At 35.8% G+C, this 11,441-nt stretch overlaps 1 pseudogene; it reads right to left on the reverse strand.

Annotated features, from left to right (window-relative positions):
* Positions 1-8,845: 8,845 nt before the first annotated feature.
* Positions 8,846-11,441, reverse strand: part of LOC102811941 — a 110,247-nt pseudogene continuing 107,651 nt past the window's right edge.

Genomic DNA, 11,441 nt, shown 5'->3' on the forward strand with positions numbered 1-11,441 from the left:
AGTTGGGTCAGACTCATAATGACCTTCTATAGCGCTTCTGAGGAGCAGCTAGTGGATTTGAACTGCTAACCTTGTAGTTAACAGTCCAGTGCTTATCCTACAGTGCCATACCAGGACTTCCACATTAAAAAAAAAATTGTGTTTAAATGTTATGTGTACTGTTTTCTTGATATTTGATACTGGAAGATCACACCAGTACTACCTCACCTTCAATCTACCATTTCCTTAGTTTCTGGCAGCTGAGCTACTTCTGGCTCTGCTTGCATTGCCTGATATTTGATGATTACGGAGACTATGAATAGTATCTTTTGGGAAAGATCCACTTCCTTTGCAGCACAGTTTAAAATAAAAAAAACTTTTAAAACTAATGTTTCCTTGCTAATTCCTTTCTGAAACTTGGGTCTTTTTCTTTTGTCTAGCAGATGTGTTTTCATTACACACCCATTTGACAATTTTGAAACAAGTTCTCAACAGAGCCCATTTTCTAAACAAATCTGCAAACTGTGAAGTTGACATTCAGCTTTCCAGCTGGAACAATAGAAGGATAAATCGTTTTATCAAGAATTACCAATAAGAGATCGACTCTTAAAATTCATTTTCAGGGAATAGCACAAAATACTCATACCTATCTTGACTTTCAGAAACAAAATAATACCACATTTACTTGTAATATTGGTGATTTCAAAGTATTTATCTAAGAATCTGCTTCAAGTTAAATCTAAGCACATTTTAAAAAGTACTTTCATGTAAATATTTTAGAATTGCTTGTTTGTCATTGGCTATTATATACCATAGAATCATGTATATTGTTGTTAAGTACCGTGGTATCAGTTCTGACTCATAGTGACCCTGCACAGAGTTTCCGAGGATGCAAATCTTTACTGGAGCAGAAAGCCTCATCTTTTTCCCTCAGAACAGCTGATAGATTCGAACTGCCGACCTAGAGATTAGCAACCCGATTCATAACCACTACGCTACCAGACAATCATGTATAAGTGGATCAAATTCCTCAAAGTGCAAATATCGGATTGTATTGTGTTATACCCATTCTTTAAAGAAATATATTCATTGATGCAAGCAGAGTAATTGCTATGTATATGACTACAATACTAATTTGAATATTTTTCTATGTAGGGCATGGGCTAAGGAATCAAAAATGCAAAAAGGAATGTGACATGGCATATTCACAGCTGCCATCTAAAATACCTGATTGAGTAAAGTCAAATTGTCAAGGAACACTGACATCACAGAGTCTATTGTTCTCTTTGTAGATTCTTACAATTCAGAAACACACACACATAAATAGTTCATCTTCAGGTTTGCTTAGCTTTCAATAATGCTTGATATATTGAGTTATATATTAGGGAAAAAAATCAATAACGTTGACATCTCACTCTGGTGGTGATGATTATTTATCATCTAAAATTGAAATGTTTTACTTTCAGGAGAGTACAAGGGGACTTCAAAAAGTTTGTGGAAAAATGGAGTTAACAAATAAAAATTTAAAATATAAACTTTATTTCTCAACATATACTCCACCAAGATCAAGACACTTCTGTAAGCAATGATACCAGCCATCTAGTCTATTCCTAAATAACTGATAAGTCCTGATATGGATGCTGTAGAATAAGCACAAGACTGCTACTATCCCCTCCTCACAAGCCATATATAAGGTGGCTATGAGTTGGAATGGATTCAATGGCACTTAACTGTTTAAATTTCCATTGAAATCTCTGCTGCAGTTTGCAGCTGATTTGGGCACAACAGTTGCAGTACCCATTGAGTAGAACATTTACCCATCTTTAATTTTTGTGACAGTTGTGTAAGCTGAATCAAGTAAGGTGTCTATGATTATTGCTACTGTTACTTGTTGGCCCTTTTCAATTAAGGAATGAACAAGATTTATTTTGTCCTCATAGATTTATGTGCATGGTCTACCTCTGCAGGTTTCCTCTTTCATATTGTCTTGTCCCTTCTTGACAAATATCCATTTGTAAAGTGCTGATTTCCTTGAGGTATTGTCCCCATAAACTTTTTGTTAAGGATCTGTGATTTCATCATTCTTCCTCCCAAGTTTCACTATAAATTTGATGTTTGTTCTTGCTTTAATTTTAGCAGAATTCATGCTTCCTAACAGGGACTCTTTTCAAACTGATGTTATATCCTTCTTGGTGCCTAAAACCAGATCTTGTTCAGACATGTTATAACAAGTTAATATGAGTTTATTTTAGTGAAAAAAAAAAACAAACAACCAAACAAAAAAGAACTCATGAATAGATTTATCATAATATGCATTTTATATCAATTTGTTGAAGACCCCTTATCTATTAAAGCTTAAACTTTCATTAGAGTTCTGGTGTGGCACTGTAGGATAAGCACTGAACTACACGGTCAGTTTGAACCATAAAGGTGGTGATTAAATTCACTAGCTGCTTCTTGGAAACCCTATAGAGGGTTGCTATGAGTTAGAACCAAATCCACAGCACTTAACAACAATAACAAACTTTTATTCTCTTATTAGACCAGCATAACAGTAGAAGGGCTATTCAAGAGCCTAAATAAAATTAATAGTATGATTCAAATATTTTTTCTTTGTGAAATTCTGAATGTGCATGAAGATTGAATGTTTAATTTTAAAACAGTTAAGCTTTGTATGTCTTAAATTCCATGGCTAAACACAACAAATTTCCTCAAGAATCTGTATAAGATATTAAAATCTAAATCACATATAAAATTTTATTCATTTATAGCTTAAATTAAGTAAAGAAAACCCCCAAAACAAATAATCACATTGTTGGGAAACGATACGGACTCAGATTGACCCTATGGAATACAATAATATTGCTCCAAAGGAGTTCGAAGGCTTTGATTTTTATAGAAGCAGACATTTTTCTTGCTTGGAACAACTGGTGGATTTGAACTGCCATCATTTGGATAACATCTGAGCACTTAACAATTGTTCTAGGGCTCCTGGTTGTTGTTGTTGTCAGGTGCCATCGAGTCAGAACCAACTCATAGCGACCCCATGCACAGCAGAACAAAACAATGTCCGATCCTGGGCCAATCTCACTACCGCTGCCACCCCGAGTCCATCAATGATGCCACCTGGCTGATCCATCTAGTTGGGGGTCTTCCTCTTCTTCTCTGACCCTCCACCCTACCCAGCATGACATCCTTCTCCAACGATTGTTTCCTCCTGACAATATGTCCAAAGTAGGTGAGATGAAGCTTAGCCATCCTGGCCTCTAAGGAGCACTCTGGCTGCACTTCTTCCAAAACAGATCTATTGGTTCTTTTGGCAGTCCATGATACTTTCAGTATTCTCCTCCAACACCACAAATCAAAGGCATCAATTCTTCTACGATCTTCCTTATTCACCGTCCAGCTTTCGCATTCATATGAGGCTATTGAAAACACCATGGCCTGGGTCAGGTGCACCTTAGTCCTCAAGCTGACATCTCTGCTCCTTAGTCAAGTAAAAAGTAAGATCATACTGAAAATTTAATTATTACGCATCGATTAAAATATTTGTTGTTGTTAGATACCATCAGGTAGGTTCTGACTTGTGGTGACCATATGTACAACAGAATGGAACACTGCCTGTTAATTAAATCAAACAATCATAGGATCCTTAATGAGTCTTTCTGCATTCCTACAGTCATGTTCTTCTCAAATCATACCGTTTATTACATTATTTACTCATCATACAGATAGTGAAAGAATACAACTCTGCCATATACCTTTCCTGATTTTAAACTTTTCAGTATTCTCTTGTTCTGTTCAAATAATCATCTCTGGTCTATGTACAGGTTCCTCATAAGTACAATTAAATGTCATGGAATACCTATTCTTCTAAAAGTTATTCATAGTTTGCTATGATTCACACAGTTGAAAACCTTCACATAGTCAATAAAGTACAAGTAAACATCTTTATTCTTTGCTTTTAATCAAGATTCATATGAGGTCAGCAATGATATCTTTAGTTCCAAATCCCATTCTGAATCTAGCTTGAATTTCAGGAATTTTCCTGTCAATGTACTGCTGAAATTTTTATGAATTTTCTTAAGCAAAATATCACTTGCATGTTATATTAAGGATACTGTTCAATGCTTTCTGCATTCAGATGGGCTATTGCTCTTTTGCAATGGCCACAAATATGGATTTCTTCCAAATGTCTTGGTATAGATGGGTGCATGCCAGTAATTATCAAAACATCTTGATTGCACATTTGATCAAGTTCAGCTTGAAGAAGTTGATAAAGTTCTTCAATTTCTTCACCACTGACTTTAGTTATTGTCACATAAATTTGAATAATAGTGGTATTAACTGGTCTTCTTTGTGAGCCTATAAATATTATCCTATACCCTACAGTATAGTACTTCAAGATAGATCTTGAAATGTTCTCTTAACTATGAACTCCATGTCAATCCTCTTCAAGTTGAAGTCGACGGCATAGAAAACAATATCATTGTCAGATTTAAAATGGTCGACACTAGTCCATTTCATCTTACCAATGCCTAGGATACTGATCTTTATATATTCCATTTCATTTTTTACAAATTCCAATATTCCTACATTCATACTCGCATATTCTATGTTCTGATTAGTAATGGAGTACTTAAAGTTGTTGTTGAGTGTCATCAAGTCAGTGCAGACTTATAGCGACACTACATAAGGCTTCTAAGAAGAGATTCAAAAGTTTGAACCACTGACCTTGTGATTCAAACCAAACTTGAGTATTTATCCTACAGTGCCACATGAGGACTATAAGTCAAATTTAGCAGGAGTTAAAATTATGTGGATCTTAAAAAAGCTTTTTTTCTATAGATGATATCCAGTGGTTTTACATACAGAAGTAAATATGACAGAATTTTAAAAATATACATTAGATAATAATACCATATATAAAGATAAATAATATGTTTATAAAAACTATATAAAATAAAATATTAACAAAAAGAGTGATACTATTTAAAAGTTTTACAAATCTCTTTATTGTCTGAGTTAACTAGAAGATACTCATATCTGCTTCTGCATTCAATTTTTTGCCATACAGTATTCCAATTTTTTCAGTTGAACTATGCATTAGTAAACCAAATTGAACACAGGCATATTGGGAAAGGAAAAGGTTGGAGAATTCTAATAACTTTTTCCAGATAATTGTGCATATTCTTCTTTGATGCTACACCAAAAGTAGACTTTTGGTACTAAGCTTGGTAGATTGTTGTTGTTGTTAGGTGCCATCGAATTGGCACTTATTCTTGGCAGATTTATGCACAATAGAAACACATGATAACCTTCTCCAAGGACTGGTTCCACCTGATTATATGTCTGAAATATGAGGGATGAAATCTCACCATTCTAGCTTCTGAGGAGATTTCTGGCTGTACTGCTTCCAACACAGATTGGTTTGTTCTTATGACAGTCCATGCCAAACTAATATTTTCCTCCAAAACCAATAATTCAAATGATTCAATTCTTCTATGGACTTCCTTGTTCATTGTCTAACTTTCACATGCTTATAAAATTATTGAAAATACTATAGCTTAGATCAGGCAAACCTTAGTCCTCAAACTGACATCTTTGCTCTTCAACACTTTAAAGAGATTTTATACAGAAGATTTGCCTAATGCAATACATCATTTGATTTCTTGACATCTGCTGATGGTTAATGCAAGCAAAATGAAGTTTTAACAACTTCAATCTTTTTTTCCATTTATATGGATGTTGTTAATTGAACCAATGGTAAGGATTTTTGTTTTCTTTAAATTGAGGTGGAACCCGTATTGAAGGTGTGGTCTTTGATCTTCATCAGTAAGAATTTTAAGTCCTCTTCACTTTCAGCAAACAATCTTCTGTGTATATGAGTCTTCCTCGAATCCTGAGCTTTTTTTCATAAAACTCAGCTTCTCAGATTATTTGCTAAGCATACAGAATGAATAAGAACAGTGAGACACCTTTTCTAATTTTAAACCATTTAGTGTCCCCTTGTTCTGTTCAAACAATTGCCTCTTGGTCTATGCAAAGGTTCCTCATGAACACAGTTAAGTGTTCACAAATACTCATTCTCTGTAATGTTGTCCAAAACTTGTCATGATCCTCACAATTTAAAACCTTTGCATAGTCAATAAAGCATAGGTAAACATTTTTCTGGTATTCTCTGCTTTCAACCAAGAGCTACTTGACATCGGCAATGAAATCCCTCATGCTATCTCTTCATCTGAATCCAACTGCAACCTCTTGCAGTTCTCTGTAAATGTATGGTTATAGCTGTTTTTATCTTTAGCAAAGTTTTACTTTCATGCAATATTAGTGATATTGTCTGATGATATCTGCATTCTGTTGGGTCACCTCTCTTTGGAGTGGGCATAAATATGGATCTCTTCTAGTCAATTGGCTAGGTAGTTGTCTTCCAAATTTCGTGACATAGATGAGTGAATGTCTCCAATGCTGCATCAGTTTGATGAAAGATTTCAGTTTGTGTTCTGTCAAGTCCTGATGCCTTGTTCTTTGCCAATGCCTTCAATACACCTTGGATTTCTTCCTTTAGTATCATTAGTTCTTGATCATATGTTACCTCTTGAAATGGCAGAACATTGACCATTTCTTTTTGGTACAGTGACTCTGTGTATACCTTCCAACTTCTTTGGATGTTTTCTGCATCATTCAATATTTTGCCCATATAATCTTACAATATTTTAAATCAAGCCTTGATTTCTTTCTTCAGTTTCCTCAGCTTGAGAAATTCTGAGCATGTTCTTCTATTTTGGTTTTCTAACTTCAGATCTTTGCACATTTTGTTATAATGTTTGACTTTGTCTTCTCAAACTGACATTTGAAATTTTCTGTTCAGCTCTTTTGCCTCATTTCATGCATTTGCTTTAATATATACACTGGAGATCAGATTTCAGAGGCTCTTCTGATATCCATTTTTGGCTTTTTCCTTCTTTCCTGTCTCCCTAATGAGCTTTTCTTTCTTCCTGTGTGATGTTCTTGATGTCATCCCACAACTCTTCCAATCTTCAGTCATTTGTTGGGCTCTTCCACTGTCTGTCCCTGACGTTGCCTGATGATATGGGGCTTTGCCACCATCTTTTTCCACAGACGTAGTCAATTTGATTTCTGTGTATTCCAATTGATGAGTTTCATGTGCACAGTCTTATTTTATGACTTTTAATAAAAATGTTTTTACAATGAAGAAATCATTTTTCTTGAAAAATTCTGTCATACATTCACCACCATTGTTTCTGTCACCAAGGCCATATTTTCCAACTACTGATTCTTCCTCTTTTTTCCAATCTTTACATCCCAATCTCCAATAACTGTCAATTTATCTTGATTGCATATTTGATTAATTTCAGACTGAACAAGTTAGTAGACTTCTTAAATTTCATTATCACTGATGATGAAGTCTTGTGCAGCAGATTTGCTTAATGCAGCATGTTCTTCAATGTCTTCTTTTTTTAGAAATATAGAATTTATTTATATTTACCATAAGACAGTTTCACATTTTGTACATGGTTACCAGAGACACATAATACTCTCAGAGTTTAGAATGACATTATATTCCTATCAACATTGCTGTTTATTGGGAAATACTTATTTCTCCCTTTAGAAAATTTAAGGCTCAGATTACAAAAGGTAATTTTATCACTTGTTTTTCTGTTGAAGAGACTGGTAAAGTTCTTGAACAAACCACAAAGGGATGGTCCAGGGAGAAATCATGCTAAACACATTCATTCAGACTCTCACTGAAGACATTCAGCATGATTTATTGCTAAAGGCTCCTCCTATGTGAAGGAGCTCTGGTAGCATAGTGGTTACGAATCAGACTGTGAACCGCAAGGTCAGCAGTTCAAAACTACGAGCTGTTCTGCGGGAGAAAGATGAGGCTTTCTGCTCCCGTAAAGATTTACAGCCTCGGAAACCCTGTACAGGGTCACTATGAGTCAGATTTTGACCCCACGGCACATCACCACTGCCACATCTCCTATTTAAAAACATGTTTGGTTACCCCCCAAAAGAAGTAGATGTGAGGAAAACTAGGCATAGATCTAGGAAATCTAGTTTGTTTCTAGAATGTATTTATCACCAGTTGCTATCTAAAATGTATTTGTTTGTGAATTGCCTTCATATAAATTCACACACACACACACACACACACACACACACACACTTCAATGCACTTTTCTTTGGTGAAGTTTACCAAATATAGTATTTCTCTTCCAACACACTAGCAAAAAATATTTACATTTCTTTCGACTTTCAGATCAGGTGGCTGCAAGATTGTCATTGCTCCTAAATACAATTCTCCATAGTTCCTTTCAACCTTGCAGTAGAATATAATAGCAGCCTTGCCATAGAATATAACTCAAACAGGTGTGTCACTTCACGACTTTCATGATCTAAGGGAATACGGGGAAGGGACTGGGAAAGCTAATTATGAAAAGAGAGTTTCCGGGTGTTTTTTTTTGTTTGTTTGTTTGCTATTTTAGAATGACCATTATTAATAAGTTCCAAGCATCTTTTAGAAACACGTTCCTGTACAGATGGTTTATTCAGTCAACAGTGACTCATCATTTAAAAAAAGGCAGAATCTGTTTTAATCCAGTAAAGTATCTTACAATGCATGGAGCTGATGCTATGACATCAAAAACCCTACTGAGCACCTGTGGGTTCTGCCTCAGCATAAAGAGATAGAGACAATTGTCCTGTCGAAAAAATTAATGCCCCAAATAAAATAGAAACCATGAAACAAAACAACCCCCTCCCCCCAAAAACCCAGAAAACATGCCATTTCTAAGCACTTACTCTGGGAAACAAAGTTTTATCTACTGGGTGGTGTTCAGTCCAATTGGGAGTTGAGAGATCCATTGCCCACAATCATCTTGCTGTAATTCTTCTGCTGCTCTTCCTTAAATGTGTCCTTCATCTTTGCTCTTTTCAGCCCTCTGTCCCAGGAAGTTCACTCAATCCTCCTTGTATAGCAATTGCAGACTTAACCCTATTAGAAAACTGGACTGCATCTTCCCCTTCCTCTCTGATTATCAGGGGCATGTACCACACATCACAGACGATGGCCCAGCTGGTCATCATTCAAAGCAAATAGCTCACCATGTTGTATTTACTACTGTTCCAAAAGGCATCGCCAACCTGAGGGTTATACTTTATTACAACTGGTTATATGGTTCTTCCAATTTCAAAACTTCCCTTTTAAACAACACAATGAAAGTGTTGTTGATGCAATTTTCTTCAGGAAAAATTAATATTGATAATTTATTCTTATCAACAATGTTTTCCTTTAGTCTCTTAGTAACCAGGTGTCTAGCATTCATTTCTGGAACATTCAAACCAGACATGTGGACAAGCCTTGACCATCACTCTCTATTTAATTCCCATTAGTCCACCATGTACCTGACCAACCACAGCATAACATCCATCTGTTGTCAAGATTAAAACATCTATTGAAGAGGTATGGCTGGCAACACAAATGCATCCCTTCTAGGATCTGTATTGCTTGTTATGGTAATGAATGGCACCTGAGAGGACTCCCACACAGATATGGCAGCAGGTCAGGTGGACCAGTTCACTTAACCAGGTTTTGAGACTGCTGTCTGGCAATTGCCCAATCAGTGTAGTTCCTATAAAAAGTAAATTAATCCCAGTGAAAGACAAGGTAATCTTTAGAGGCAGTAAAACACAGTAATGTACTGTGACACCCAGAACCCACACCATGGTGAGCCTTGGACTGATGTACTGAAAATTTACAACGGTCTTTGTGAGGAGATTCCATGACATTAGCTCCTCTGAGGAGAACCTCTGAGTCACTTCATCTTCCACAATGGCTTCTAATACTTTCTTGGAGAAATAAAATGCATCAGAGAGCTCAAAGTCCCTTCCTTGAAGACTAGACAGCCCCTTTTCCATGGGAGACTTATCTCTCTGGATAATACCACCACATTGATAACAAAATGCCAAAAAAATAGAAAACAACAAAGGCTGGAGTGGGTGTGGAGAGGCTGGCACCTCTGGAGTAAACTATAAAATGGTGCAACCACTGTAGAAGTTATTCTCTGTCCTTTGATTTCTTGACTGTTGTTTCCATGAGTGTTGATTGTGGATCCAAACAAAATGAAGTTTAAGAACTTAAGTCTTCTGTTCATTTATCACGATTGTGTTTATTGGACCAGTGGTGAGTGTTTTTGCTTTCTCAACATTTAGGAGCAACCCATACTGAAGCTCTGGTATTTGATCTTCATCAGCAAATATTTTAAACATTCTTCATTTCCAGCAAGCAAGATTGTATCAGCTGCATATCACAAGTTGTTAATGAGACTTCCTCCAATCCGGATGCCACATTTTTCTTCATATAACCCAAATTCTAAGATTACTTGCTCAGCATACAGGTTGAATGAGTATGGTGAAATACAACCCTGTTCTTTGCCAAAGTTTTTAGTGCATTTTGAACTATCTCCTTAAGTATCATTGGCTCTTTATCATTTGCTACCTCTTGAAATGTTGGAACACTGACCATTTCTTTGTTATACAATTACTTTGTGTACTCCTTCCATCGTCTTTTGATGCTTTTGACATCATTCAATAGTCATCCGTAGAATCCTTCAATATTTCATATCAAGGCTTGAAGACTTTTCTTTAATTTTTTCAGGTTGATAAATATCGAGTATATTTTTCTGCTTTGGTTTTCAGCTCTTGGTCTCATTGGAGAATATTGAAAGTAACATGGACTACCAAAAGCGCAAATAGATCTGTCTTAGAAGATATACAGCCAGAGTGCTTTTGGAGGCCAGGATGGTCAGACTTCATCTTTCTTACTTTGGATATATTGTCAGGTGACATCAGTCCCTGGAGAAGGAAATCATATTTGTTAAATTGGAGGGTTGGAGAAAAATCAGAAGACCCTAAACAAGAAGGATTGGCACAGTGTCAGCATCAATGGGATCAAACATAGCAACAACTGTGAGGTTGGCCCAGAATCAAGTAGTGTTTCATTCTGCTGTGCATTGGATCACTATGAATTGTTACTGACTCAATGGTACTTAACAACAACAAATTGCTCGGCATGGTTTAAAGTAATGTAAGTTGTATGTCAAGGTTGTATCCTTTCATGCTACTACTCAGTCATTTAGTCTGTAAATTGAGCAATCTGTTTGGATTATATGAAGAACAACACAGCATAGCAATTGGAGGATGATTCATTAATAACCTTCAATAAACAGATGACACAACCTTCCTGACTGAAAATGAAGAATGCATTATAACTCAATAAAAAATAAACAAAAATACTCAGAATTTGGGCCTATAACAAACAATATGAAAAATAAAGTATTGATTGAACTTATCTAGGATTTCATTTTACTTGGATCAACAATCAATGGCAATGGAAGAAACAGTCAGGAAATCAGTCTTCCTCAGAAACCCTA

The sequence above is a fragment of the Chrysochloris asiatica genome, unplaced genomic scaffold (genome assembly GCF_000296735.1).
Source record: "Chrysochloris asiatica unplaced genomic scaffold, ChrAsi1.0 scaffold00145, whole genome shotgun sequence".
Taxonomy (NCBI): domain Eukaryota; kingdom Metazoa; phylum Chordata; class Mammalia; order Afrosoricida; family Chrysochloridae; genus Chrysochloris; species Chrysochloris asiatica.